Source organism: Dromiciops gliroides, chromosome 5 (assembly GCF_019393635.1).
Source record: "Dromiciops gliroides isolate mDroGli1 chromosome 5, mDroGli1.pri, whole genome shotgun sequence".
NCBI lineage: Eukaryota > Metazoa > Chordata > Mammalia > Microbiotheria > Microbiotheriidae > Dromiciops > Dromiciops gliroides.
The window spans coordinates 142537456-142543566 of record NC_057865.1 but is presented as its reverse complement, the minus strand read 5'-3'; positions in this window follow the sequence as shown (position 1 = coordinate 142543566).

Below are 6111 nucleotides of genomic sequence, written 5' to 3'. Positions count from 1 at the left end.
ATTCCAGCAGCCAAAGATGCTACAGTCTCTTTGCAAAGTCTCAGAGGCAAGAAATGGCATTTCATGTACAGGGAAAAAAGTAGGCCAGTTGGGCTGGAATGGAGAGTTCATGATGGGGAATAATATGAAATCACTGGAAATATGTGTTGGAGAGAGAGATTGTGAAGAATAGAGGTCTGTATACAACATTCATCAATTGGACAAAAGCCTTTGATATTGTCAATCATGAGAGCTTGTGGAGAATCATGGCAATACTTGGTTGCCCAGCGAAATTCATCAGTTTTGTGTGCCAGTTCCATGATGGCATGCTTGCATGGGTTTTGGATAATGGATGAAGCTCTTATACTTTCCCAGTCACCAATGGAAGTAGGGATGTGTGCTTGCTTCCATGCTTTTTACTATCATGTTTTTAGCAATGTTGTTGTTGGATGCCTTCAACAAGGACAAAATTACATCAAGGCCAGCTACTGTGCTGATGCTAAATTATTTAACTTGAAAAGGCTACAAGCCAAGACTAAAGTGGAGGGAGAGTTGGTGTGTGACTTTTTGTTCACGTGATTATGCACTCAATGCAGCCTCTGAGGCTGAGATGCTACAATTTTATGTTACTTGTGTTAATTTTGGCCTAACAACACCAAGAAAACAGAGGTGTTTCACCAGCCAGCACCACACCATACATATGTGGAACAGTTACAGCAAATGGAAAAATTTTGAATATTATGAATAAGTTCACTTACCTTGTCAGTATACTTTCCAGGGATGTCTACATAGATGATGACACACACATTGCCAGAGCTAGCTCAGTATTTGGGAGACTCCAAAGCAAAGTGTGGGAGAGAAAAGGTATTAGACTATCTACCAAACTGAAGGTCTACAGAGCCTTTATGCTGACCTCATTTGTGTATGCCTGCGAAACCTGGACGGTGATACCAGTGCCATGCCAGGAAACTGAATCACTTCCGTTTATATCATCTTAGGAAGATTTTGAAGATCACCTGCCTAGATGAAATGTTGGACACTAAGGTCCTTTCTTGAGCTGAACTGCCAAGCATTCAAACTCTACTGCAGAGAGTGCAACTCCGATGAACTAGCCATATTCATTGAATACCAAATGGACGTTTGCCTAAAAGACTATTTTATGGTGAACTCACACAAAGCAAGTGTTTGCATGAAGATCAGACGTGACACAAGGACACTCTCAAGGTCTTTCTGAAGAACTTTGGAATAAATTGTGAGACATGGGAGACACTGGCAAAGGACTGCCCAGCATGGCATGCCCCCATCAAAGAAGGTGCTGTGCTGTATGAGCAAAGCAGAATTGTAGTAACTCAGAAGAAATGTGAGATGTACAAATTTAGAGACATCTTCACTCCAAATGTTTATATGGACTATTTGTGCTTGACCTCTGGTAGAGCCTTCTGAGTTAGTATTAGATCAGTTGCAGTTGGACACACTGTACCCCAATATAGTGATGTCATTTTGGTCCTCTTTGAGAACCAAGGACAACAACCAAATGTCAAACAGGAGTTTGTTTTTATGCTCAAGACATTGGAGAGTCACTGAAAATTCTAGAGCTGGGGAGTGAGATGGTCAGACCTAGGGTTTGAGAATATTAATTTAGTAGCATATAGAGAGGAATGCAGAAGCAGAGAGCACAATTAGAAGATGCTTGTTTTTATTTTCGTTTTTTGGTGAGGCAATTGGGGCTAAGTGCCATGCCCAGGGTCACACAGCTAGTAAGTATTAAGTGTCTGAGGCCAGATTTGAACTCAGGTCCTCCTGAATCCAGGGCTGGTGCTCTATCCACTGCACCACCTAGCTGCCCCTAGAAGATGCTTGTAATTAGCCATATGAGAGGGGTGATGAGGGCCTGAGTTAATTACAATGGCAGACAGATAGGTGAGAGATAACCAGACAAAAGGTTTGCCTTCCCCCCCCTAAAGTTATGAGTTTTTGTTAATAAGTAACATTTATACCAGCAAATGTGAAATAAAGTTTTAGAATAAATTGCTCAGCAGTCCTAACATATACCCTAGGATTCTACCTCAATAACAGGAGTTTGCAGGAATGGGAATAACACTCCTGTGGAGACTTTGAGTCACAATTGAAATTATTAGTGACACAGCATGTGAAACACAGTGCGGGTCCTCAGCTTTAGCCAATGTGAGAATAATTGAAAGGAGCACATAATGGAAAGACAGGCTTTTGGTTCTTTACCTTTATGACATAATTGAGAAACAAAAACATCTCAAGGGTTTTGACTAGAGTGGGTAATAAATTATAATAATAGCTAATTTTTCAGCAGCTAATTTAACAAAAGAAATGAAAAGTGGAGGACAATGAGTGGATACATTATTTCAAAGAATTTACCAGGAACCAATTTGCCACCAGGTTGAGATAGAGCTTGAGTTGATCCTTATTTTTTTAGGTGATTCCTGACTTCAGGTCACAAGGGAGTGATGTTTATTAAAAATGCAAAACCAAGCTGATGCATGCAGCACACCTGACACTTGCTGATGAAGGTTTACATTTCTCTAAGAACAACAAGAAAAATACAATGTGGCTCTTAAGTAACATTTTCCTTTCTGTTCTATGTTTTTTTTTTCCAGAAAAAAAGACCACTTAAAGTAGCATCATCTATCCATATAGATTCCATATGGGATGGGGTTGCTGGGCAACAGACATCTTACCCTAGATAATCATAATGGAAACAAACCTTAATTAGAGAAAAGCAGAAGCAAAGTTAAAAAACTGACTCAAAAATTAAGTAGAAAAAAGAGCCTGAAGTTTGAGGCCAAAAGGGAGATGTTAAAAAGGTTAACTGAACACCATGCAGAGGATGATTAAACTCTTCACTGCTGTGTTTAGAAGCAATTAGGATTAATCGTGAAGCAATCAGCCTTTTGCTATATTCATACACATGGGATAATGTAGCATTATCGGATAAATCCTTTCAGGAAAAAATGTGTCATGTATATGAGAATTTCATATTATTAGGGTATGATCCAAATAAGATCAAACTAGGAGTAAATGGGTAACAAAGTTTACATGAAGGTTAAAGAAGAGGGATCAAGGTGGTGTGGGAGGTGGCTTTACTCCTCTTTCCAGACAGAAGAGTAATTTCCTTATAACCAATGGGAAGCCCACAGGTATTTCTGCAGACTTATATGATCCTTAATGAGAAAGCTCATCTCTCATTGATATAAGTGGGGAAACTAATGTCCCCTGGGGTTAAATACCTTGCCCAGGGTCACATGAGCTGAGATTAAAACCCAGGTCCCTTGACTTTGCACAGTCTCAAACCATAGCCCTTTCATAGATCTTTTGTCTGGATTCCTGGGGAAAAGAGTGGATAATAATCCTAGGACCACATATTTAGAGCTAGAATCAAGGGTGTGTTAGTAAGTCTTTAACAACTGGCTCTCTGGAAAAAAGTATGTTGGACATACTTTTAAGTTTAATCTGCATTATGAAAATTTTTTCCATCTCTTTCTTAAATCTAGACAATTAACAAAACAATAAATCAAGCCCTGATTTTTGTGGTTTGCCAATTTCCAAACTCTAAATACTCACATTGAAAATTTAACAGTTGGCTGGAGAGATGGTTCCAGCTGGCTCCAGTATACACTTGACTGAAAGGGACCTAATTTTACTGATGAAGAAAATGAGGTCCAGAGAAGTTAAGCAACTTTCCCAGGGTCAGACAAATGATAAAAATTATAGCAGATAATGGGACCCAGGCCTTCTGATTTCTTGCTTCCCTAAATCCAGAACCTTTCAAGATTTTCAAGATTCTAGGGGAAGGTGAAAAAGAAGGGGAAGGAAAGGGGAAAATCATTTATATAGCACATACTATGTTCTAGACACTGTACTAAGTGCTTTAAACATATTACAATTTACAAATATTGCATTTACAAATGAGAATTTGATCCTTACAACAGCCCTGTAAGGTAGATGCTATTATCACCCCCATTTTGCAGTTGTGGAGACTGAGGCAAACAGGGTCACAGAGTTAGCAAGTGTCTGAGGCCAGATTTTTTTTTTTGGGGGGGAATATAATAATGATAATAACACATTTTTTTAAAAGGGCAGTTTAAGGTTTGTTAGGACTTAACTCCCATCAGCGTATCAATATGGGATAAATATCGCACATGGCCAATGAACTAGATCCAGAAATGAATATAAAGAGTGAAAGCTAAATTGACTTTGTAGAATTGAGCAGTGCTTTTAATGACCCCAAGCTTGTCCCTGAAACAAAAACCCATCTTTTTAATTTTAAAAAAATGTGTGTGTGGGGGGCGGGGCAATGAGGGTTAAGTGACTTTCCCAGGGTCACACAGCTAGTAAGTGTCAAGTGTCTGAGGTCAGATTTGAACTCAGGCACTCCTGAATCCAGGGCTGGTGCTCTATCTACTACGCTACCTAGCTGGCCCCCCTCCATCTTTTTTTTTCTTTTTTCCTGGTGAGGCAATTGGGATTAAGTGACTTGCCCAGGGTCACACAGCTAGTAAATGTCAAGGGTCTGAGGCCGGATTTGAACTCAGGTCCTCCTGAATCCAGGGCCAGTGCTCTATCCACTGTGCCACCTAGCTGCACCCCCTCCATCTTTTTAAAAATAATATTACTCAGTCATTATAGTATGGTGGTAAGAAATAGAAGAATACAGTACCCAAAGAATCAGATTTGAGGGTCATTGAAAAGACAATAAAGCAATTCACCCCAGCAGCTTTTCCAAACCTTTTTTTTAATCCGTTCTCACACCTCCTATAGCGCCCCCTTTCCCCACTCTCTCAGTTGAGAACCTTGCCTCATATTTCCTTAAAAAAATTGAGGGCAATCACCGAGAGTTTCCTCTTCTCTCTTCTTTCCTTTTCAAATTTCCTAGATGCCACTTTCTTCCACTTTGACCACTTTTTTTTGGCTTCCTTCCATATCTCATATGAATAGGTGGCCCTTCTGCTTGCCCAGGCAAATACTTCTGCATTCATGAGTGATCTCCTTCGACTCCATCTTCTCTAGTAGATTGCCCCGTCATCCTCTTTCACTTATCTTCAATTTCTCCCTGTCTACTAGCTGCTTATCTACCACCTATAGACATACCCATGTCTTCCCCATCCTCAAAACCCCTCACTTGATCCCTCTCTCCATTTTTTTTCTTCCAATCTAATGAGCCTTTATTAAGTGCCTAGTGTTTGCCAGGCACTGTCTTAGGTACCTGGGATACAAAGACAAAATGTAAATTGGTTCCTAGGCTCAAGGAGTTTACATTCTACTTAGGGAATGCATAACAGAAACAGGTATTTTGTTAATTCCAGGAGGAAGAGAGAACACTCTCAACTAGGTGTGTTAGGAAAAAGTTCCTATAAAAAGTAGCTTATTTAAGTTATGTATAGTTTGATTCCTCTATCCTTGCTAGAGTAGTTTTCTGTATCTCTTCTGTCTTTTGTAGCTAAACTTGCAAATGCTATCTATAATAGATGTCACTACTTCCTTTCTTCACACTCTCTTCTTAACTCTCAACAATCTGGCTTTGGACCTCAAGTTATCAATAATCTCTTAATTGGCAAATCCAATGGTCTTTCTCAATCTTCATGCTTCTTAAACTCTGCAGACTTTTATACTGTCAATCACCTTCTTCTTAATACTCTCTTCTCCCTATAACACCATTCTCTTCTGGTTTTCCTACCTATCTGACCACCCCTCAGTCTCCTTTTTGGATCTTCTTCTAGATCATGTCCACTAAGCATGGGTATCCCACAGGGTTCTGTCTGTCAGAGGTCCTCTTCTTTTCTTCCTCTATTCTCTACGAACTCAAGTATTATCTCTTTTTTGATGATTCTCAAATGTACTTATCCAGCTCTAACCTTCCTCCTCACCTCTACTCTCCCATCTCCAGCTGCCTATATAAATCTCAATTTGGATATCCTGTAGACATCTTAAACTCAGCTTGTCCCTAACTAATCTTATTATCGTTTCCTCCAAACCCTCCCCTCTTTCTAATTTCCCTTTATTGTGGAGGATACCACCTTCCTTGCAGTCGCTAAGTTTCACAACTTAGGTATCATCTTTGATTCCTCACTCTCGTCATATATATATACATTTTTTACTAAA